We start from the raw sequence: 26,814 nt of genomic DNA, 5'->3' as shown, positions 1-26,814 counted from the left end.
AATTTATTGAATGAAATATGAATTTTTTAAAATATCAATGGTTTGTTTATTCGATCATGTTGACATATTTGAAAGATGACCTACAACCACTGGGTCGATGCCACTGCTGGTGAAGATTTATTTCCCCGAGGGTATCAAAAGCCCAGTAGTCAACACTTTATGTGCTGACATGAATTGCCATTGATATGGTTATGTTTATAAATTTACTGTTTACAAAATTTTGGAATTTTTTGAAAAACTAAGGCTTTTCTACCTCAGACATATATTACCTTAGCTGTATTTGGCAAAATTTGTAGGAATTTTGGTTCTCTTCAACTTCGTACTTTATTTGGCATTTTTGACTTTTTGGGATTCGAGCGTCACCGATGAGTTTTTTTGTAGACCAAACGCGCGTCTGGCGTATATTCTGAATTTAGTCCTGGTATCTATGATGAGTTAATTTATTAACTATGACCTTGATTTACGAGAAGATTGGATCAGACTTAATGCTTAAGACACATATTTGCAAAAAAGTACATGATTTAAGCATTCCAATGAGCTACTTAAATGCCATTAGGTATTTAGGTAATTTAATTTTCTAATATTGTCTTCTTCACCGCTCCAGTAAAAAGACCAGAGTCTACAAAATTACAACAACAAGTTCTAAACCGGTATAAAATTCAGTAAAAGCATATAAGATTTAATTGTCTGGAACAATAAGAGTCTTCTTGTTTGACAGTTTATTTTCTTTCTAAATCACTGACGATTTTTATTGTGTCTCTCATATACATTATCTCCATCAATAAATTCATTTTTACAAGGCATTGGTTGAGAAAAGTCGGTGAACATATAAATTAATTGAAATCTTAATATGTTTGCTTGACTAATGTCATATGAAGTGATATTTATTAACAATTGAACTTTAAGTACACCACTCTATGCAATGATTTATTGGTCAATTGATCTTGAGGTAGACCACTTGATACAGAAAACTTAAACAGTATAAAGTTAAGTCAATATTAAACTTAAGTAAACTATGATAAATTGAAGTAAAATAGATTTAAAAATATGTTTAGCATGTCATATTTCTTTTATATATCAAAATGTTTATAGAGTACATGTATATGGTATATTGCCCCTTATTATGAAGTAATGTGATTCGTAAAACTATGAGTCATGTATACCATCGACATAGATGGCGCTTTCGCATTGAACTCCTGTATGTGGCACTTGTTAATTTAATGTCGACAGCTTAGCAGGTTCTACAGGAAATTTTTTATTCAATTATCACTAAAAGATACCAAACAAAAGAAATGCCAGGGGATCGCCATCAAGTGCCATTGGAAAGATGAGGGAGACGACCAGCAGGGAAGGTGGACAGAGGGTTATGGAAGTGGACAGAAAACAACAGAAGGACGGAGTTGCAAGTAAAATAATGGACATTAAAAGACAAAAGGCTGAGGTGCATATGGAAACACAAGTACAAGACAAAGCTGACACGTTATATGTCATATACATGTAATGAGTCAAAGTAGGATGCCTCACTTTTATGCAAGACCTCTCACACACAATATTTGAAATGGTAGATTATAAAATTGATTTCACCCCGACACAAGGGGCTTACATTCATAACACAGTAGGAAAACACGTGCCTTTTAAAATAAGGATACACTTTTTTGGGGGGAGGGGCGGGGGTGGGGGGGGGTGGGGGGTGGAGAGAATTGATATACAAAATCGGGGTCATTATACCTTAAATGCAGATACATTTTCCAACATTGGGCCCATTAATGAAGTAACGAAAGGTATTAATATTTAATGATAAGGAAATATTCCTGTTTTTAAACATGTTTTAAAAACTATTATGATTTTGACCAACATAAAAATGTAAATCGGAGCACATGACATTATATCTGATTTCAGATATTTATATATATATTCATTAAAATATTTTGGCTCTAGGCAACACATTGAAATGTCTAATTGTCAGGGGTATACAGCTACCCAACAAATGAAAGAGTTAAACTTGGTCGCATTGATGGTCCTTTCAGATTCCCGTTCTTTTCCACACTTGGGTATCACAAATAGGACGAGTGCTAACAACAAAAAATGGGGATTTTAGACTTATTCGACATGTTTATTGATATTTTTTTTAGTGCAGTACAGTTCAGATGGAAATGGCATGCTTATTCTCGCTTTAGAAGAATGCCTTTTCATCTTACAAAAGATTAACCAGCTACAAGTTTTTACAGGTTCTCATACGTATAGTTTGTTGGAAGTTCCCTAGCTCATTGGACTAATGAAGAGGAAAATAAATATGGAAAAAGACTAACAAGCCATAAGTTTTCACAGGTCCCAAGATTTTATGAAGTGTTGGATGTTCCCTTGCTTATTGGACTAATATTGAGACAAAACATATTGTTGGACCAACCTTTGACTAGCGTTCAGATGAGTCACACTATACTGGATTGGTCAACATGGGTTCCAATCAAACTAGAGATAAAGGATGCTACAAATACAGTTAAGTCGGCATCATATCTTGACTTTCCACTAGAAATTGACAATCAGGGTCGGTTGAAAACAAAACTTCACGACAAAAGAGATGATATCGAATTTCCAATTGTGAACTTTCCATTTCTAAGTAGCAACATTCCAGCAGCACCTGCAAATGGGGTATATGTCTCCCAATTGATACGATATTCCCATGCTTGCATTTTATATCATGATTTTCTTGATAGAGGGTTGCTGCTCACAAAGAAGCTATTAATCCAAGAGTTCCAAATGGTGAAGTTGAAATCATCCCTTCGTAAATTTTACGGACGCCATCACGATTTGGTTGACCGTTATGGAATAACAGTTTCACAAATTATATCGGATATGTTCCTTACTTCGTAAGTACAATCCCCTTCCCTTTCATTAATGTGACCTACCGAATTAGAATATCTACCGAATCTGCTATCAAATAAGCATCACGACGGGTGCCACATGTGGAGCAGGATCTGCTAATCCTTCCGGAGCACCTCTAGTTTTTGATGGGGTTCGTTTGCTTATTCTGTAGATTTTTATGTTGTGTCATGTGCACTATTGTTTGTCTGTTTGTCTTTTTTTCATTTTTAGCCATGACGTTGTCAGTTTATTTTCAATTTATGAGTTTGACTGTTCCTCTGGTATCTGTCCTCCCTCGTTTACGGTTCAAAGATTTACACGCGTACCTAATTTCGATAGGTTAATGCAACAATCTCGTATCTAGAAAGTTGTGACTTTTCAGAAACAAAGTTTGACTGTAAATGTAAATTCTATTTTACTACAGAAATGTATCAAATGATAAGCACTTTACTTTGCGGCCGAAAACATGTCTCGCAAATGACGTTGCGTAATCAAATTCTATTTACGTTACATTGTCACTACATGTTGATCTGGTCATTGATGGTCAAAAACTAATCCCGTCTACCTTTATCATTGTATGAAGGACAGTAGAACGAGTTTCTAAAATCAAACTGTGTGGTTGCAGCACGTTCACGTTCACGTTTTCCTGTTTGCAGTATTCTTATGGGCAGATTCAATTTTTATTCCTCAATCTTGGCAATATCGAGATGCAACATTGTTTAACTGGTTTAAGTGTGGCCAAAGATTGAAAGAACTATTTCACGGAGCAACAAGAATGATTCCATAGTACCCGGATACCTCATCTCCATTATAATTAACTATTTTCAGTGGACCGTGAAAATGGAAACAGATGTACCAAGTTCCAAGTTGATTGGACTTCAACTTCATCAAAAACTACCTCGAAGTAGGATGTACGGATGTACGGACGGACAAACGGACGAAAGAACAGCCGGACAAACATACGGACAGACGGACGCACAGACTAGAAAACATAATTCCCATCAATGGAGCATAAACAAACTGAAAAAATAGTTTATGGGTTCCAAATTTCGCTTTCAGAAATTCGTGCGGCTTCAATAAAACACAGGTAAGTCAGATGTTGATTTTTCCTCAAGAGAAAGAAATATGGTAAGCATAAATAGTAGCTGTATGAGAATCAATCATGATTTTGCGAAAAAATTAAAAATAGTGTTTTTAAAGTCAGTCAGTATATAAGCTGTATCAATCGTAGACGACATGATAAGGCAGGACCCGCACAATGGCATTTGGCCTTTAACATGATAGTTGATATCAAACTTAGTTGTGATTCATACATATAGCACTAGTTATGTGTGTATATTATGGAAGCAACATAGATCTAGACATCACAATAATGCAATTTGAAATCGGTAATATGTACTGAAAAAAGTATGCACCCAGTTCTCAAAATTTGAAGAAATTAAAGTCTACTTCTGCAGTATTATCAACATATTTAGTTCTTACGTTTAATATTATTTAAAAAAAAGATAAAGACAGAACAGATGATGGAAAATCTGTAGACGCATTTTAGAAATCATATCAATATATACAGATATATGCCAGTTTCAAATCCTTAAATGTCTGTGATGTATTAAGTTTGTTTATTCTTTCACATTACGTCATAAACATATAATTATTTGAAGAGGTATTTCTTAAACAGTCATAGATTTGCCAATTCCAAAACGATTGAACACATGTTTGAAAAAAAGACCATATATATGTACAAGAATCTGAGGCACACTAGCATACGGTAGAATTGTCGCAGGTATTCTATTTAAAAATACGACTTCAATGACATGTAACAGCATTTTCATGTAAAATATAAGAAATATTAAAACAACGTTTTACTCACAAAAACAATCTTTCTTCTCATCAAGTCTTCAGAGTTGTTGACACATTTTGATCGTGTATGTCTGTCTCAATCTGCTATACAAGATATGTGAAACATTCGTATTACACCTAATAAATACATTATGATACTAACCCTTATCTCTACGATACAATTGAAGTTACTAGATACGTAAAACTTGGCCAAGAATCAAATTGTCAAATCCATTTGATTTATGCTATCTTTCGTCTTTTAAATCATTGATTTTATACTTGCAGGTGCACTTATATAAGTGTTTGTTTTATACTACTGATTTTATTTATCGTCGCTGTGTCATCTATTACCTACCTTCTCTTTTAGTATAGGGCTTTTCTTGTATCTGGGTTTTTTTAAATAGGAAAAAAGATAGAGTTGATAAATTTAAAGATATGATATATTTACTACTATATGATATGCACTTGGTGATATTGAATAGAATTCAAAGAGAAAACATTGTACAATTTATGATTATCATTGTGGAAGACCATATATATGTAAATGGCCGTTTCGTGATCGACTATCTACTCTTGACAGCAGAGGCGAAGGCTATCATACGAGTTTGATATGTAATTAAACTGCACATATGTTATGTCATCGGATTGACAATAGTATAAATGCGAACTAAGTGTAGCTATGTATTTCAGTAAAAGTTGATTGAATAATTTAGATGGAATAAAATTGTAAATTGTAAACATCACACACATTTATAATATTTATAAAAACAGTTTTCAGTAACGCTGCATTTCATAAAAACGATCCATTAAGATCATAGCGCGAGCAATTATTACTGACATCGAGTACAGTCATGTCACCCTTCTTACAAAATAAAATTGTGTCTTTTAATTCGAGCATTTGTTCATATAACACAAAATATATAATAATGTGCTTATGGTATTAAATATCCCAATATCAAGGAAACAGAATCAATTTTCCAAGTTCCGCTAAACAAAACATTAAGTATACAGACCAGATGAGAAAATTAACCGTCAGACAGGAGGTTGAATATAAGGTATGTTTTACAATATTACTAATAAAAGCGCTAGGTCATTTACACGATTTGGTTACAGATTACAAAAATACTGAACTCAGAGGAAAATTCAAACACGAAAGTCCTTATTTATATAAACAAAAAAGCACAATCACATAAAACGAATGGATATTAATTTTTCAACTCATAGAAAAGTGATATACAACGAAATCTGTGTCTTTAATGTCAATACAAAATGTATAACTATCGATTACTATATTTTTGTTTGGCTATGATGTACTGACGAACTTGATATGATTTGTTTATCTTTTCAAAATATATCAACTAATATCCAACTCAATTGGTTATACTGAAACAAAATTAGTTTAGAGAAGAAATTTATACGTACCATTATCATAACTATTGTGTAGTTTAATCCGTTCTTTAAACATAAGATTTATATTTATATGCCACGCAGAATTATGAGAAACACATAACACATTATTCTTAAAGTTTGTTTACACAAGTAAGGATTTGTCCATACCAAATTCCACCCAGACAATATGTTTTGTTTTATGTATGCTATAAATAGATGCACTCGATTAAAATGTATTGATTAGTTATAACACATCTATTTATGTATATGTCTCTATGTCTTAATTATTTTTAAGTATGAAATATTTCATTTGTTTATTAATTGAAGTATATATTTCTTTTTGTTTTGGTTAAGACGTTTCGAACGGAAATAAAGCAAAGAGAAGACGGTTTGGATTTAAAAAAAACACGTCTGTACCAAGTCGGGATTATGGCAGGTGTTATCAAATTGTCCGTGTCTTTGTATAGTGGCGTTTGTATCTGTAGCAGTTCAGTGTTTCTGTTGTTCCGTTGTTTTCCTTTATAGTTGATGTGTTTCCTTCGGTGTTGGTTTTCGACCGGATTTTTTTGTATGACTATTGAACAGCAATGTACTAATAATGCCTTTATTCAGAAAATTTGCATGACTGTTTATGAATGAGAGCTGATTTACGGTTTTATAAAAGTCAATTACAAATGCGTTAGTGCATATTGCTATATATTTTGATATAACGTACCAGAATATTTACTAAGATGAAATGTCAATGAGGTCTGTTTATTTTTCCAGAGCACTTATTCGAACCCTCAGTTTTGTACGTGCTGCTCTTGCATTATTGTTCAGTATTTTTCTTTGGGCTTTTTTTTACGCTGCAGATGTTTAAACTTATATTAGTTTATCCTTTATAATATCATTTTTTTTATATCTAATTATACATTCTGTTAAGTTTTAATATAAGATGGCTGCCGAGCTGATGACACACTAATTTTCAGCTCCTACATTTTTTGCAAAAGTTAATGTTATTTAGATGTGGATTTACATATTTTTGTGAGAAATTGATACATATAAGAATGGACTATACTTTGTGAAATTTTCATGTATGAAAATTTTGGAATTTATTAATTATTTGACCTAAAAGTTTTTGTGATATCCTCAATATAACAACTAGATAAAGAATTGAACAGAGCTCACAACTGAGGTAAAGTAAAAGTATATTGACAATATGCCTGGAGGAAATAGTATTTCACATAGACCTTCTGGTCAGACAAAGCCAGTAAAAAGTGTTCAAACCCTGCTGCAAGCTAAACAGGATGTTAATAAAGAGAGTAAAGTTAGTAGAGAACCTTCAGCAAAAAGAACTCACTCAGAAGTTTCAAATGAATCCAACAGTAGTTTTGATATCAATGGTTTAATCAACTTTCAAAAAGACCTTGATGAAATTAAATTTTCATTGAGGGATGTAACAACTAAAGATGACCTTAATGAGGTAACAAAAGATCTGGTCAAGACCTCTGAATTAGAAAACATTGTAAGTGGTATTGTAAAGAAACTATTCAGCAAATTTGAATCATCTTTAGAAAAGAAAATGAATGATAAAATTTCCAAAATACAAAATGATATGGAAGAAAAAGTTGAATCATTGTCCATTGAGAATGAAGATTTGAAAAAAAAACTTGAAATAAGTTCAAAACAATTTTCAGCAATGAAAACTGACTTAGTTGAACAGTGAAAGTTGCTAAACAATCAAACATCAGTAGTAACTATAATGAACAGTATTCTAGAAAAAAACAATATTAAAGTTTTTAACTTCCCAAGGCGAGAAAAACAGAACCTCCGTCAGGACTTCATTAACATGGTAAAAACTGATCTGAAGATAACTTTGGAGGAAAGAGATGTAGTTGCCATACACCGACTACCAGCAGAACATGAACCAAGTCCTATGATTGTAAGACTTTACAACAGTGACACAAAGAGAAAGGTTATGCGTGTGAGAAAAGAACTATCAGGCAAAGTGAAATTTGTTGATGATGTTAGCCAAAGGAATATGGAACTTATACATAGACTAGAAAAAAGCCAACGTTTTGACCAGGTTTGGTATTTCAATTGTGGTGTTTATGGCAGAACTCCTAGTGGTTTACAGTTGAAAATTGGAATGTATGATGACATTAACTTCAGAATCAGACAGGGATATTAAACTTGCTGTACATTTGTCTATATTGTAATGCTATACACATATCTTACATTCAAATATACTCAAGATTACAGAAAATCTTTTAGGTCATTTTCACTTTATAGTTTGTAAAAAGAAAATCAGAATATGTATAAATGTAGTTTTTTTTGCAAAAATTGTACTTTGCACTTCTTTTCAAGGTAGGTGTATGACTGTCTTCTTTAATCTTTACTTATATTTTTATTTAAGTTTTTTTTTCTTCTCTGATATTTTGCTTTCAAACTACTGTTTTATGAATATGACTTATTTATTATGTCAAATCTTTGTTTGCCAGATGAATTTGTATTTGTCACACATTTCATTTGTGTACATACTGATGGGAAATTTTGCTTACTATAATGAATTCACTTAAAGTTTTGACATTTAATTGTCAGGGTTTAGGAAATACTAACAAGAGAAAAGACGTTTTTAATTTTTTGAAATCTAAAAATTATAATATTTATTGCATACAGGATACTCATTTTACCACAGACATCGAGAGAAGTATACGATCGATGTGGGGATATGAATGCTACTTCTCATCTTACCTATCAAATTCAAGAGGAGTTGCAGTTTTATTAAATAATAATTTTGAATTTAAAGTATTAAAAGAAAAGGGAGATTTAAATGGTAATTACATAGCATTAAATATTGTGATTGGTGAACAAAAGATAACTCTTGTCTCAGTGTATGGTCCTAATACAGACAGTCCAAATTTTTATGACAAGATTATGAACACTGTTGAAGATTTTGGAAATGAAAGTTTTATACTTTGTGGTGATTTTAATTTAGTATTGTATCCAAATATTGATTGTTATAATTATTTACATGTAAATAATCCTAATGCTAGAGATAAAGTGTTAGAAATTATAAGCCAATGGTCACTTGTAGATCCTTTCAGAGAACTTTTTCCAGACTTAAGAAGATACACCTGGCGAAAAAAAACACCCTTTAAACAAGCTAGACTAGATTTTTTTCTAATTCCGGATTCTCTGTTATCAAATTTATCAAATTGTAAAATAGAGTCTAGCTACCGTTCAGACCACTCCATTGTGGTTTTAGAACTAGAATTTAACCCTTTTATACGTGGTAAAGGACTGTGGAAGTTCAACAATTCTCTACTATATGATAAAGAATATATTGATATTGTTAAAGAAAAGATTTTAGAAGTAAAAAAACAATATGGTGCATTGGTCTATAATTTTGAAAGTATACAGGGAATTTGTAATGATGATCTCCATTTAACTATTGATTACCAATTATTTCTTGAGATATTGTTATTAGAAATTAGAGGTAAAACTATCTCGTATTCGAGTTACAAGAGAAAACAAAGGGATATAAAGGAAAAAAAACTTTTACAAGAAATAGAATTTTTAGAAGCTGCTTTGAATGAAAAATCATGGCAAATATTAGAAAGTAAGAAGCAAGAGTTAGAAATGATAAGACAAGAAAAATTGAGGGGTAGAATTATACGTTCTAGAGTTAAGTGGGTCGAGGAAGGAGAAAAACCATCAAAATATTTTTGTGGGCTTGAATCAAAAAATTTTACAAACAAACTTATCCCAAGAGTAGAGTTAGAAGATGGGAAAGTTGTTGTTAACCAGTTTGATATCTTGAAGGAGGTTAAAACATTTTATGAAAATTTATACAAGAAAAGGGAGGTTAATTGTTGTAAAGCCAGTGATTTGGAAAGGGATCTAAAAGATTGTAATTTTATTAAATTATCTGTAGAGGAACAGATGAGTCTAGAAGGGGAGATAACTATTGATGAAGCAAGTTGTGTTTTACAAAAGATGAAAAATGATAAATCACCTGGATCTGATGGTTTTTCAACTGAATTTTTTAAGTTTTTCTGGAGAGATTTAAAGTCATTTGTGGTAAAAGCATTAAACTTTGGATATATTATTGGGGAATTATCAGTTACTCAAAAACAAGGGATTATAACATGTCTGCCAAAAGATAATAAACCAAGACATTTTCTTAAAAATTGGCGACCTATATCATTATTAAATACTGTTTACAAAATTGGTTCAGGAGTTATAGCTAGTAGATTTAAAAAAGTGTTATGTAAACTGATTGATCTTGATCAGACTGGTTTTATTAGTGGGCGTTATATTGGGGATAATATTAGATTAATCTATGACATTTTACAATTTACTGAAGAAAATGACATACCTGGTTTATTACTTTTGATTGACTTTGAAAAAGCTTTTGATACTATTTCTTGGGATTTTCTTTATAGTGTTTTAGAATTTTTTAATTTTGGAGAATACATTATAAACTGGGTTAAAGTGTTCTACAAAAATATTTCATCTGCTGTTAATCAAGGAGGTAACCTTTCAGAATTTTTTTAAAGTAGGACGTGGTTGCCGTCAAGGTGATCCTTTATCGCCTTATCTATTTATACTGTGTGCAGAAATTTTAGCAATCAGAATTCGGGGAAATAAAAAAATATGTGGAATAAATGTGACGAGAGTAGAACATAAGTTATCACAGTTTGCCGATGATACATCATTAATTCTAGACGGAAGTGAACAGTCTCTTAATGAAGCATTTATTGAATTAGATTGGTATGCTAAACTTTCTGGGCTTAATATCAATTTCACAAAAACACAAGTAGTTTGGATTGGGAACAAAAAATATAGTAATGATGTCTTATGTCCTGAAAGAAAGTTATCCTGGGGTAAAACAGATTTTACTTTACTGGGAATTCATTTTGATGTAGATTTAGATAAAATTGTTGATATAAATTATAAACAGAGACTTCTGGTCATAAAGAAATTAATTAAATCTTGGTCTAGGAGAAATCTTACTGTTATTGGTAAAATAACTGTGGTATAAACTTTAATTCTACCTGTCTTAAATCATTTAATTATCTCATTACCAAATCCTAGGGATGCGATTATAAAAAAGATTAATGAAATTTGCTACACCTTTATTTGGGATTCACCTGTGCACAGGATAAAGAAAGAAATATTACAAAAAAATTATTGTTAGGGAGGTTTAAAAATGATTAATCTTAACCTATTTATCATAGCTTTGAAGTCAACATGGGTTAGAAAACTGTTTAGTTCAGAATGTAAATGGAAAAATGTATTTTTGTCAACAGTAAATAGAGATAGACTATTCAAAGGTGGACACGGATATTTATCCCAAATTAAAAATAATGTAAAAAACAAATTTTGGAAGGATGTTATTGATGCATGGGATATGATTATTACTAAAGAAGAAACCCATACATGGGATTATTTTTTGTCAAGTTCATTGTGGTTCAATAGATGTATAAAAATTGGTAATAAACCAGCTTTTTATGTAGAATGGTTTAACAAAGGTATTTGTTCCATAAATGACATTATGTCTGAAAATGGAAAATTTCTCTCCATTACCCAGTTAAAGGAAAATTTTGATATTGAAGAAAATGCTATGAAATATAACAGTATTATTTCTGCTGTTAAAAAAGCAGCAAAAAACTATGCTGTTGGTGATTATAAGTTATTGACTCCATTTATTCCATCCTTTTTGAAAATTCTGTTGAGAAGCTCAAGGGGAACAAAAGATATGTATTCAATACTTATCAAGAATAATATTATATCAAATGGGCAAAGAAAATGGGATGAAATTATAAATTGTGAAAAAGGGGAATGGAAAGAAATTTTTAGACTACCTTTTGTAGTTACAAATAATACCAAATTGCAATGGTTACAGTATAGAATCAATCAGCGTATTTTAGGAACAAACAAATTATTGTATAAAATAAAAATAATTGATAACCCAAATTGTACATTTTGTCAAAAAGAAGATGAAACAATTGAACACTTGTTTGGGAATTGTGAGATTGTACAAATATTTTTAAATGAAACTAAACATTGGTTTCTTTCAAATGGTATAAGTATTCCGTTTAATATTCAAAATTGTATTTTTGGAGATATCTCAAAAGCATTTAGTAGAAATGTGACCAACCTGATTTTTCTGCATATCAGACATTATATTTTTAGTTGTAAATATTTTAAGAGAAGACTTACATTATTTGGAGTGCAAAAGAAAATACAGGATCTTTACTGTATTGAGAAACACATTGCTGTAAGAAACAAGAAACTGGAAATTTTCGATGAAATGTGGAATAATTTCACTATATTATTTGACAGTTAAATAAATAAATGTACAAACATATAGAAGCAAACTTTTATGTTTAAATTTGACAGAAATAGGATAGGATGTTTTAAATCAAAATTCATCTAGGCAAAACTTTTTTTTTATTTTTATATTTTTTCTCTCTCTAATTATCAGTTCTCTCCAATATCTGGTCTTAGATAATGCAGAATTCACTATGATTTTGTGTATTTTTTCTTTCTTTTTCTACTTCAAACATATTTTATATATATATATATCTGTATGTTTTGTTATTTAAAGTATAGTAAATTTTAAGCTATTTAGATTGTTTAGGAACATTCAAATTGTTATTTCTGTTATTGTATATATTTTTATTTTATTATGTCATTATAATGTGTAAATTACTAACAAATACTAATATCTGCATATATATGTTATTTACTAATGTTAACGAGGCCGGGATAAGGTACCGGTATTCGATGTATTCAACTAACAAATGTACAGATTTCAATAAAATATAATATAAAGTAAAATGCCTCGAGAAATGACTGTACCAAATCAGGAATGTGTCGGTTGTTGACCATTCTCTTGATGTGTTTGTTTTTTTGATTTTGCTATTTGATTAGGGACTTTTTGTTTTGAATTTTCATTAGAGTATATATAAAACAGATGTGGTATGATTGCCAATGAAACAACTGTCCAAAATGACACAGAAATTAATAACTATCGGTCACTGTACGGCCTTCAACAATGAGCAAATCATATACCACATAGTCAGCTATAAAAGACCCTGAAATGACAATAAAAAATAATTCAAACGAGAAAACTGACGGCCTTTTTTATAGAAAAAATGAACGAAAAACAAATATGTAACACATTAAAAAAAGGACAACCACTGAATTACAGGCTCCTGACTTGGGACAGGCACATACATACATAATGTGACGGGGTTAAACATTTAAGCGGGATTCAAACCCTTCCCCTAACCTTGGACAGTGGTATAATAGGACAACATAAGAACGAACCATAAAAATCAGTTGAAAAGGGCTTAACTCATTAGATTGACACAAATACAAGTGGACGTGGCTGGAAACTTGTATATCCCAACAACAAAAAGACACTAGGAACAGTACAGATCTTATAGTACTCGCAGTTAACTGACAGCTAGTTTAAAGCCACTAACAACTAATACAAAACTTTTTTTTTATTCTACTTGTTACGTACATAACCGATATGTTTATTTTGTGATTTCTTGATTTATTTTTTATCTCTGTTACATCATAGTTTTAGCCCGACGTCACACTTGAAACACGATTGACTCACTTTTCTTAAACACCTGATACCAACCCAGCTTTCTGCTTGGGTTTGGCGTTGCTCATTCTAATATCTACAGTGTTGTGTTTTGTATCCTGTTATACATTTTTTTTATCGCTATTCGTTTTATGCCAGGACATTTTCAGTTTTTTTTCGATTTATGAGTTTGAAAATCCCTGAAGTGACTTTAGCTTCTCTTTAAATCCCCATAAGCATTGTCACATTTAGTTCATACTAATACTAATTTCTGAATACAATATGGTCCAAATGCATTCCATTTCTTTTTGACAGAATTGACTGTATGTTTTCGTCTTTAATGCGAGCTATATTATTGAAAAAAAACCTAGATAGCAATATGGAGCGTTTACATATTAATTAAATTATAGAAAAATTTCTTTTTTTTGTTAATCAAAGAGAACATCAAAATGATATAAAACTCGTTAAATTTGACTAAGCATTGAAGACTACTACTTTGAATGTGAATGAACGTAGAACATACATATAATATAAATGTGTAATTGTTGTCTATATGTTTTGCAAATGTAATTATTCTTTTTATCAAACTGAAGTAGTATCAATTTGGTTCTTGTCTAGAAATAAACAAAGTTCAAAATCATCATTTTTTTTTCAATTTCGTTGATAGGTCATGATATTCTAAAGTTATTCACGGACAACAGAAAATATTGAGTTAAATGAAATGGAGTTTCCTAAAGCATAATACGTATGATGAAACACTTAAATATTACAAAGTTGTACATATACGTCAAACCAATAAATCATTCCAAGTCATCGATGAAGTACTTAGCAAACATTATTCAACATTGTTTGACATATATATTTTATGACGGCTATATCATTGCACAAAGGAATATAAATTGTTCTTATACGTTTTGAAACAATTTTGTTTCAATTTTAATAACAAGTATGTTATATTTACCCATATAGGATTGTATTCATAATCAGTGATATGGCGTGACAAGAAAGTAATAACATTTCTTTTTTATAATGTGTGTACATAATCATCCTGTTACGATAATCTGTTTTACAAAAGACAAAACTATTAAGGTCTGTTATATACAATATCCGTGTACGTACAAATTAAATTGTGTCCACATGTCCTTTTCATTTCATTGTATGGGACAAAATCGTATGTTATTGGTTAGCAACTTGTAAAATAGACCTTAAGAATATTTTCATTAAACTTGCATTAATTTGTTGTGATTTATTGTGAAAACCCTTTGGTTTACTCTCGTTTACTATATAAATACTACATCACGCCTTTACACAAACCATATAATATCGGACGTTAACAATATCGTGTAATTTGAACAAGTTAACATAAGCGAACGGACAATTGACTTAAATTGAACAAATGTAAAATATACAAAATATCTCATCTTAACAGCTTTTTATGAAATAGAAATACAAGCTCCATTTTTTTTTTTTTATAAATATCATTTATTTTATTTAGACAATTTAGATATTCACTTAACTTTCAGTAATAACCAGCAAATCATAAGAAGAACAGACAATTTCCCATGCACCAGACTGAGACTGAAAGTAGCTGTATTTGTTATACTGATTTCATCAATTGTCTTCGTCAGTCTATTCCTTTACTTTCAGCTTAAATGTATATAATAGGGTTAAGCAATAAGTTAAGGCAACATAAAACACTTCATAGCATGCATGTTTGGTCTAGTCTTCAACAGGTCACATGATTTCGCATTTAATGATTTAACCAGTTTAAAAAGAAATGAAAAGGTTATAAATAGTAAAGTAACAACATTACGAAACTCCGAGAAAAATTCAAAACGTAAAGTTGCTAATCAAATGTCAAAATCAAAAGCTCAAACACATCAAACAAATGGATAACAACTGTCATATTTCTGATATAAAATACCCGTTCAACTACAAAATGAAACTAACTATAATAATAACTACAAAGTAATAGCATTCATTATTTCATTATATTGTTTAGCTTAGTATCAAATATTTGAATTACCTAAGCTTTTAAAAAAAATTGTCGTAATGTTACAGAATTTTGTGAACTTGTTACTGATTATTATTTGTGAAAAGCAACATCTGTAATCAAAATCAATTTGAAATTCTTGAATATCGTTTCAATTACTAGTGTTTCAACCTCGTATTATCCATAATCCATAATGTACCAAATAATTTAATTCTAGTAAGTGTTCAATAACGGTAGTTAAGAGTTAGAAATAACATCGTCAGATCAATCTTTGCAGAAATGCGGTCACCTGAAATATCTTACTCTTACAAAGAACCACGTGAGCACGTATAATAATGCGTTATCTAGCGTTTTAGTATGTCAATACCGTATCAGTATCACCATTAATGGATTCTTTGTCAGAAGGTTCAAACCTAAAATAAATGCAGAATTGTTATGCCGTCTTGATTTCGTTTTGATATACAGTTTTATTCTACAATTTACATAAAATTGTCTATTTGTTTTTAGAAATATCATGCTCTTTCTCATAATATAATTTATACAATGACTAGTTTCAGAAACACCATGTGATGATGAGCCGTGTCATAATGGCGGAACGTGCATTGAAGTTGGAGAATCGTTTAATTGTGAATGTCTCATTAGTTACAAGGGTAGTAGGTGTGAAGGTGGGGTTATTTTTCAAGACTGATGATTGTTGGCTCTTCAACAGAAATGTATGATTGTGAAGGGCCTATATTTCTAGAAATCGTTTTCATCCATTTAACATGAATATCATATACAAGATAAGTATTAGTTTATGTTTATATTTGTTCTGGTCAGTTACATAATTAATAATCTATTTTATTATTGTGTCACATATTGATTGACAATAGATATAGGAAGATGTGGTGTGAGTGCCAATGAGACAACTCTCCATACAAATAACAATTTAAAAGTAAACCATTATAGGTTAAAGTACGGCCTTCAACACGGAGCCTTGGCTCACACCGAACAACAAGCTATAAAGGGCCCCAAAATTACTTGTGTAAAACCATTCAAACGGGAAAACCAACGGTCTAATCTATATAAACAAAACGAGAAACGAGAAACACGTATATATTACATAAACAAACGACAACTACTGTACATCAGATTCCTGACTTAGGACAGGTGCAAACATTTGTAGCGGGATTAAACGTTTTAATGGATCCAAACCTTCTCCCTTTTTCTGAAACAATAGCATAACATCACAACAAAGAAAAACATACGATAAAATATCAATTGGCAGACTTAACTCAATCAAAAAACGTATGATTAAACAATGAACGAATAAATTTGATCTGCGATATCTGAATACAAATGCACAGTTAATTAAATATTAGAGACAAACATTCATGACCAAAAAGCTAACAAACAAATTCAAACACAGGACATGACTGAGAAATATTTAACCAATCAATGTTCACTTTAGAAAAAAACCGTTTTTTTTATAATCTTGAAGTTTATACAAATGTTGTAAGAATAAGACAAACATATTATACAACAATATTAAAACATACATAGAACAATCAATACCCAGTCATATCATTTAGCTTATGAGACACATTGCACAAAGTATACATACATGTTCTTAAAAATCCAACGATACATTGAAATACTATATTTTTTAAAACAAATAACTATGATTTACATGGTTTAAGAGTATTTTCAACATAATCATGATGATGAATAAAACTTTATTAAAAAAAGTTTTAAAATGTTCCGTAAAAGAAATAAAAAAAAATTAAAGTTAACGTTTTAGAATGAAATAATACAGAGAAAATTTTGTCCAGCGCGATTTACACTTACAATTTGTTATCTCAAAAACACCAAAAATTAGAATGCAGGAAAAGCAAAAGTATACACTGTTTACAGTTTGTATTGATATTGTATCTGATAGTGTTACAATAAAAGTTCAAATGGAATTGCATAGATCATTTACAAGAAATGACCAAACGGCGTTTGATGTGCTCGATACTTGTTTCTGTTGAAACCTCTCTCAACTTTTTTGAGATCATAAGTATGCAAAATAAACTATGTGACGTTAGCTCGTACACACCACTACACTTCATTGAAAGTTTTTGCGATCTTGTATTAGGTATCGAAATTAAGAAAACTTTATATGTTTAATCAAATGATAAAGATTATATTATTTGATGACTTTTTCAAACATTGTCGCATGTAACTGTAAATAGTTATCAAAGAACCAGTGATGACTACTGGGCTGGTGATACCCTCGGCGACGAAACGTCCACCAGCAGTGGCATCGACCCAGTGGTGTAAATAGTTATCAGGATTATAATTTAGTACGCCAGACGCGCGTTTCGTCTACATAAGACTCATCAGTGATGCTCATATCAAAATATTTATAAAGCCAAACTAGTACAAAGTTGAAGAGCATTGAGGATCCAAAATTCCAAAAAGTTGTGCCAAATACGGCTAAGGTAATCTATGCCTGGAATAAGAAAATCCTTAGTTTTTCGAAAATTTCAAAGTTTGGTTAACAGGAAATTTATTTAAATGACCACATTATTGACATTCATGTCAACACCGAATTGTTGACTACTGGGCTGGTGATACCCTCGGGGACGAAACGTCCACCAGCAGTGGCATCGACCCAGTGGTGTAAATAGTTATCAAAGGTACCAGGATTATAATTTAGTACGCCAGACGCGCGTTTCGTCTACATAAGACTCATCAGTGACGTTCATATCAAAATATTTATAAAGCCAAACAAGTACAAAGTTGAAGAGCATTGAGGATCCAAAATTCCAAAAAGTTGTGCCAAATACGGCTAAGGTAATCTATGCCTGGAATAAGAAAATCCTTAGTTTTACGCCAGACGCGCGTTTCGTCTACATAAGACTCATCAGTGACGCTCATATCAAAATATTTATAAAACCAAACAAGTACAAAGTTGAAGAGCATTGAGGATCCAAAATTCCAAAAAGTTGTGCCAAATACGACTAAGGTAATCTATGCCTGGAATAAGAGAATCCTTAGTTTTTCGAAAATTTCAAAGTTTGGTTAACAGGAAATTTATTTAAATGACCACATTATTGACATTCATGTCAACACCGAAGTGTTGACTACTGGGCTGGTGATACCATCGGGGACGAAACGTCCACCAGCAGTGGCATCGACCCAGTGGTGTAAATAGTTATCAAAGGTACCAGGATTATAATTTAGTACGCCAGACGCGCGTTTCGTCTACATAAGACTCATCAGTGACGCTCATATCAAAATGTAAATGTTGTGGTTTTATTGTTATTACTTACAAATATTTCTTATGAAATGTGGTGAAAATGCAGCACGATGCAGCAATACTGTGCTGACAAAGTCAAACATTGAAAGATAAAAGTATTTCGACTTTATTAGCTATCAAATGTACCAGATTATAACTTAGTACGCCAGACGCGTGTTTCGTCCACATAAGACTCGTCAGTGACGCTCATATCAAAATAGTTAAAGGAGTAGGTTCAGTAAGACCCCATTTTTGCCCAAAAATATAGTAGTTTTACAAAATTGTAAACTATAAGTTATTTATTGGACAGTAAAATGATTCTGCTACATAAATATGGGCTGTTTTTGACAATACAATGCACATATATCGGGTACTAGCACCATTAAGTCATGCTAAATTACTGAAATCTTCACAATTCCAGCATTTTAGTTAAAATTTAGACGGTTTCCGTGTAAAACGAAAGTGGCCGCATTCGTGTTCATCCTTAATATTGAAATGTAAGTTGTATTTGATGATAATACATAACATAAATAAAGATTGGGGATGAACACGGATGCGGCCACTTTCATTTTTGACAAAAACCATCTGAAAAGTGACATTTTCGGCGTATTTGGTAGATTTATCATATTTGAGCTTATATCGGGTCGTTTTTATGATTAAATCAGTTAAATCTTTCACATAAACTAATTGAATCAAATGAAATAGACACTTAGGTGTTTTAAAAGTGGTCAAAATCTTTCGTCAGATGAACCGGAAATTTGAGGCCAAAATCGGTCCTTACCGGACCTACTCCTTTCAAGTTTCAAAAGTAAATAATTGCCAATGAATCTAAGTAATCTCTAGCACGGTTTAAAAAGAAAATAATCATAATACGTAAACATATTTTTCAGTTATAGACGATAATATTTTATAATCAAGAAATAACAGAAAAAATAATAAAATATGTGCGCTACTTTGATGGACCAACTTATTGAAGAAAATAAATGAAGTATTTGAAGTGTTAACCTGTTCGACTTCTTTTCTTTCAGAAATGAAACACAATCCATTAAGCACACTTTTGATTTTTCAGTAACACCGTGCTTTGGTGTTTTTTGTTTAAACGGTGGTACGTGAACAGTTAGCGGATCTTCTCACTTATGTTCCTATTTACCAGTGTACGCTGGACTTTCTTTTGAAGGTTAGAATAGAATATATAAGCCTTAATGTAAAAAGTAAAATTACAAAAATACCAAACTCCGCGGGAAATTAAAAACGGAAAGTCCCTAATCAAATGGAAAAAATAAAAACTCAAACACATAAAACGAATGAATAACAACTGTCATATTCCTGACTTGGTATAGACATTATATTAATGATTGAAATAAGAATAAAACTATCCATTACGTCTTGTCTGTTAACAGAATGAAAGACATATATAGATATTGGAAGATGTGGTATGAGGGCCAATGAGACAACTTTCCAAAACAAGACACCATTTGTTGAAGTAAACCATTATATGTCAAAGTACCGCCTTCAACACGAGGCCTTGACTCACACCGAACAACAAGCTAAAAGGGCTAACAAATAACTAGTGTAAAACCATTCAAACGGGAAAAACCAACGGTCTAATCTTTATAAAAAAAAAGCGAAAAACGAGAAACACTTATGAACCACATCAACAAAAGAAAACTGCTGAGCATCAGATTTCTGAGAGGTCCAAACAAATACAGCAGGTTTAAACTTTTTAATAGGTACCAACCCTTATTTGAAACAATAGTGTAATATCACAACATAGAAAGACACACAATAAAATATCAATTGAAATGGCTTAACGCAATCAAAAGGCATATTAACATTAGTGAAAACACACTGAACGAATAAGATTGATCTTACACAATGTCAATACACAATTAATGAAATAAGGGGAGAATAAATAAAGGCAGCAGTAGAATACCGCTGTAAATGATAGAGAATTTTAGCAAAAAATAACAATTACCTTGAACAAAATTATGCTAAATAGAAAAATGTACACAGGTAAAATGAACATAGTTTTGTTGAGAATGGAAAACAGAAATGTATTTTATTAAAAAAAATGTTGTTCATAGTATGAGAACATAAGTTAAAATGTATAGTCATACAAATTATTTATCAAAGCTGGTATTTATTAAAAATAGAGAGACGACATATGGCCCTAAATAGTATCAACAGATCAAATTAACAAGAAAGTACGATTTGGGAGTACTCACTGTTCCTGACAGATAGTTAAAAAGCTTAAAATAATGAATAATAAAAAAAAATCATGAATCAGACACTAATATCAACTCAAACACATCCCATGGTTTTAGTATGTAAACGTCTTGGACAGTCAAAGAAGACATGACTTGTGCAATGCCAAAACTAAAGACATCCACAGGCATGTGTAGACAAGTTTGAAGTTTTTACAGTTTAATGGCAATAGTATACTTGTTGTAACGACCATCTGCAAATAATTTTGAAAAGACCAATTTTGATATGCTGATTTCAGTCGATCTTTCTCATTAATTTACCAAAGTGATCGGTGTTATGTGTACGTACATGTACGGTCTGTTTTGAATAAGCTCTGTATTTTGCTCATGATACATCAACAACATGTTGACTTGGCCAATTGATGAGTATCTGAAAGTATAGAAATGTAATAACTTTATAGACAAATCAGAACTCACCTCTTCAAAGATTGGGTTTCTCTACTAAGATAGAATATGTCGGGACAGAATTAAGCGATTATACATTTTCATTTGTAATACTTAACGATAGAGAGGCCCGAACCAGTAAAACAAAGTTTATGACGTTGAACATATTTATAGAAGTTTAAACGCCTGATTTCATTATTGGATATAGATATAGGAAGATGTGGTGTGAGTGCCAATGACACAACTCTTGAGCCAAATAACAATTTAAAAAAGTAAACCATTGTAGGTCAATGTACGGCCTTCAACTAGGAGCATTGGCTCACACCGAACAACAAGCTATAAAGGGCCCAAAAATTACTAGTGTAAAACCATTCAAACGGGAAAACCAACATATGTTCACTTGATTGTAACAGTGGTATAGTAAATTAAATGTAAAATTGCCCATTATATGTCTATCGTTTTATTTTGCACAACGAAGACCAAATACATATATATGTGTGATGGTAAATTTTGACATTACACTAAACTTATAAAAACATCTTATGGCAGTTATAAGATAGATGGAGTGTGTTAATGTTCGACATTAGATATTTCTGAAATTCTGAAATAAAACTTCTGACTCAATTGTCTTTCAAATGTCAATATATAAAACTGGAGGTCCCGGACTTTTTGTCCGTTAAAATACATTGAGATTAACAAAAATGAATTATTTTACACGGGTTTTATAATGAAAATTTAATTTGCCTACTTGTGGAAACATTACACGAATTAATTTTGTAATTGATTGAGTAAATTTGCTTTAGATATATATTTCCAAAATAACAAATAAAAATAGAGGTTCACTGGCCTTCGACCAAGAAAACACTGTATGGCGTTCATTATCACTGAACTAGTATATATTTGTTTAGGGGCCAGCTGAAGGACGCCTCCAGGTGCGGGAATTTTTCGCTACATTGAAGACCTGTTGGTGACCTTCTGCTGTTGTGTTTTTTTCTATGGTCGGGTTATTGTCTCTTTGGCACATTCCCCATTTCCATTCTCAATTTTACTAAATGCCGTATGAAATTCGCAATAAATATCAATCCTTGATTCAACAAAATTATTTTCTGAAAATTGTGAATACACGTAATTTATGGAGAGCTTATTTAATCTGTAAATACTAAATGTTAGATTTTTCTGTTGTATATTTAATAGTACGAAAATGGAAGATAAATCATTATTTAGTGTTTTCGAGTTCAAGGGTCCACACATATCCTTTTCATACCTTCTACTTTCATTATGTTCATTACCATGAAACTGTTTTTATTTAGAATTATAATATAAACCAGTATTTGTGGCATCCAGTGGAAATGATCAGTCAGTACTTGAAACATGGAGAACGCCGTCTATGGGAAGAAATATTGTAAACATTAATGAATCATGAATAGGTAGACATCTCAGAAGTTCTATTATTGACAACTGGAACCAGTTGGGAATTGACAAGGTAACTTAACAAAGTGAATCAAGCACAAAACCAATGTGTCTTCAATTATGTAAATACATGTGTAGATATAAGGAGATGTAGAATGACTGCTAATGAGACAACTCTCCATTCAAGTCACAATTTGTAAAAGTTAACTATTAAAAGTACGGACTTCAACACGGTACAGCAAGCTATAAAGAGCCCCAAAAATGACAAGTATGAAATCATTCAAACATGCATCTTAAATGGTAAAGACGGAAACAGAATAATCTATGCAAAGCTAAGTTTGAAATAAGATATGTTTACAATATAAAATGTAGAAATAAGGAACATAAAAAAGGGAAATACTACAGTGTTATTAACTGGCGGTTTCTGTATTGGCATTGGTATATATTCAAGGTTTGCTGTATTGGCCTCGATACCCTGCCAGTTCATAACACTTTTATTAAATAATCCAACTTTTTTCTATACAGACTTATTCTGGATGCTGTATTACATAGTTTAATCCCGCTGCAAATGTTTGCACCTGTCCTAAGTCAGGAATCTGATGTACAGTAGTTGTTGGATGTTATGTAATTTATACATGTTTCTCGTTTCTCGTTTTTTATATAGATTAGACTGTTGGTTTTCCCGTTTGAATGGTTTTATACTAGTTATTTTGGGGCCCTTTATAGCTTGTTGTTCGGTATGAGCCAAGGCTCCGTTTTGAAGGCCGTACATTGACCTATAATGGTTTACTTTTATATATTGTTATTTGGATGGAGAGTTGTTCTCATTGGAACTCACATCACATCTTCCTATATCTATGTACATCAACTGTGAATATAGGGCCAATATTTCCAATACGGACTAGCAATGCTGTGTATATAGGGCCAATATTTACAATACGGACTGGTAATGAATCCTGAATTACATGCACATCATATCTTTACATGTTATTCAGGATTCATTGCCAGTCTGTATTTCAAATATTGGACCTGGCCGAAAAGCAATAAAGATCATGTGATTTATATGACCTGGACGACGTCACCAGTATGACACATGTCGCTTTAGTAGTATTAGGGCTGTTTCAATCGTATTATTTAATAAAAACAAATAATGGGCAAAGAAAAACAGAAAACACTATACACAAACTAGAAATATATAAAGACAGATAAACATGTTTCATATAAATAAGACCGTTAGTTTTCTCGTTTGAATTGTTTTACATTGTCTTATCGGGGCCTATTATAGCTGACTATGCGGTATGGGCTTTGCTCATTGTTGAAGTCCGTACGGTGACCTATAGTTGTTAATGTCTGTGTCATGTTGGTCTCTTGTGGACAGTTGTCTCATTGGCAATCATACCACATCTTCTTTTTTATATACAATACGACATGTCAGTTATATTAGATCTCACTCCAAAAACACACACTTTTCCCTGAATATTTATATATGTGAAATAGATATATACTTCTTCTTTCAAACTGCATTATGATTTTTGGTTTATCACCTTCTTGTCTTCCTTGTAAACGGATACTCTAAATCATCGAAATCATTATGGGATATTCAAGGTCTGGAATATTGTATCAACCGTATATATACTTCATGAACAGGCGCTGTTGTAATCTTTTGAAATGGCGATTTCATAATGAAGAAGATACAATCATCTGTTATGTCGTAACATTTTGTTCCTACCTGACAAGCGTTGTCAATAACATTAATATAAGTCAAGATACAAGGCAGATCGAAGGCACAAATTTTTATTCTTTCTAACAAGTTTGATGTGGGATGTGTATTTCATAGAGTCACCAAACTGTTAATTATTTAGAGAGAGGAAATCATGAGGTCTACTTCTAAATGATTTTGTACTTATCATGAATTACTGTGATAAAATTAACGGTACTAATTTTCTTGCACCAGATGCGCATTTCGACAATACATGTCTCTTCAGTGATGCTCGTGGCCAAAATATTTGAAATCCAAAGCTTATATAAAAGATGAAGAGCTATAATCGAAAAGGTCCAAAAAGTATAGCCAAATCCGTGAAAGGAATCAGAGCTTTGCATGAGGGAGATACATTCCTGAATTTATAATAATTTCTATCATTTTGTAACAGTAAATTTTAATAACACAAAAAATCCGTATTTTCATGCCAGTACCGAAGTACTGGCTACTGGGGGGGGGGGGGGGGGGGGGGTGATACCCTCGGGGACTAATAGTCCACCAGCAAAGGCATCGACCCAGTGGTAGTAATAAAATTAACGGTACGAATTTTCTTGCACCAGATGCGCATTTCGACAATACATGTCTCTTCAGTGATGCTCGTGGCCAAAATATTTGAAATACAAAGCTTATATAAAAGATGAAGAGCTATAATCCAAAAGGTCCAAAAAGCATAGCCAAATCCGTGAAAGGAATCAGAGCTTTGCATGAGAGAGATACATTCCTTAATTTATAATAATTTCTATCATTTTGTAACAGTAAATTTTAATAACACAAAAAATCCTGTAAACTATTACAATTACTCTAAAAATATAGTATAGTATAATATCTTTTTAGGTAAAAGTTGAGCTAGTTTCAAATGGGAAATGGATTTAGCCTTATATTTTGATCGCAACCGTTCGACAAGTTACAATTGGTTTAGTTTATAACGGCTTCGTTCTAATACTTTCAACGACTTGACGCAAACGACTACAGTGAACATTTTCTCTATGGATGGGTAAATCATTTCTAAAATGTTAATAGTTAATTACTAGAATGTCAGTATATTGTCAAAGAAGGATTATGAAAAGATATTGCAAAACTATTCTAATGATTTCTAGTAAAGAAAATAAGTAATTAAAACTCAATTATCTAGCTTATCATTTTATATAATAGAAGAAATAGAAAGGATGTTGTTTCGTCTCTTAAAGGTATGTACATACAAATCAAAACTGCCGGATGCCATCACCAAAATAAAAAACAAGAACTCAAAAGAGATGTTCAAAATAAGAGGTAAGCCGACTATTCCTTGTGGTAGAAAAATCCTATTCTGACACAGTTTAAAATTCACATTTTTTTACAGTACCGTAAATGAACGTTTCCAAAAGATGACATCCTAAGAAAAATTGTCTATCGACAATTTTTTCGACCCATTAGTTGTAAAATCGCAATAGAATCATGAATGATTACAAAATCACATTAACATATGTAAGAATACAGTAAAAGAGGGACGAAAGATACCAAAGGGACACTCAAACTCATCAATCGAAAATAAACTGACAACGCCATATATTGATCTTTAGATATATAGGCTAAAATACTTTTCTCTTTTACACAGGGACCAAACCGTCGATCGCCATTTCTACATCAGCAGTCCTTATGTCAGCTGTCAGGGTGACTTATTTTGGATGGTAGTAATAGATACTGCAGATACTAATTATTGCCCCTGTGACTATGATAAATTACCTGGAAAGGAATACCCATACATATTATATGCTCCTAATCAGTCTAAGACTACTTTGAACGATGGTATATTAAATAATGAATTTGTTAAATTGAGGATGTAAATAATGCTAATTATCTAACTTAATGTAAACTATTTAACAGCGTATGTTTTGATAGTTCGACTGAGTGCATATTTCAAGATCTTTGGCTCATCGACATTTTTCGACTGATTTTTAGTCATTGCTTGGAAGTTGGATTCTAGTCAATCAGAAAACGGTCAAAAATTTATGTCGTTCATACAATATAAGTTTTGAAATTGGATTACATTATGTTGCTGATTATAAACGAAAATGAAAATCACTAAAA

At 31.6% G+C, this 26,814-nt stretch overlaps 2 protein-coding genes across 3 annotated transcripts in view; both read right to left on the bottom strand.

Annotated features, from left to right (window-relative positions):
- The window catches only part of LOC143074149 (uncharacterized), a 638,429-nt gene that overhangs the window by 319,968 nt on the left and 291,647 nt on the right, over positions 1 to 26,814 (bottom strand). The gene's annotated exons all lie outside the window — the stretch shown is intronic.
- The window catches only part of LOC143076429 (uncharacterized), a 376,981-nt gene that overhangs the window by 78,871 nt on the left and 271,296 nt on the right, over positions 1 to 26,814 (bottom strand). Inside the window, exon 1 of one of the 2 annotated variants that reach the window (XM_076252205.1) lies at positions 4,733 to 4,838. The exons of the other annotated variant lie outside the window; for it this stretch is intronic. The gene's annotated coding sequence lies outside the window, so the exon portion shown is untranslated. Of the gene's footprint in view, positions 1 to 4,732; positions 4,839 to 26,814 lie in introns of those variants that run through there. 2 annotated transcript variants of the gene reach the window in all.

Source organism: Mytilus galloprovincialis, chromosome 5 (genome assembly GCF_965363235.1).
Source record: "Mytilus galloprovincialis chromosome 5, xbMytGall1.hap1.1, whole genome shotgun sequence".
Lineage (NCBI taxonomy): Eukaryota > Metazoa > Mollusca > Bivalvia > Mytilida > Mytilidae > Mytilus > Mytilus galloprovincialis.
The sequence above is the reverse complement of the archived record's forward strand: the minus strand, read 5'-3'. Positions and strand labels throughout refer to the sequence as shown.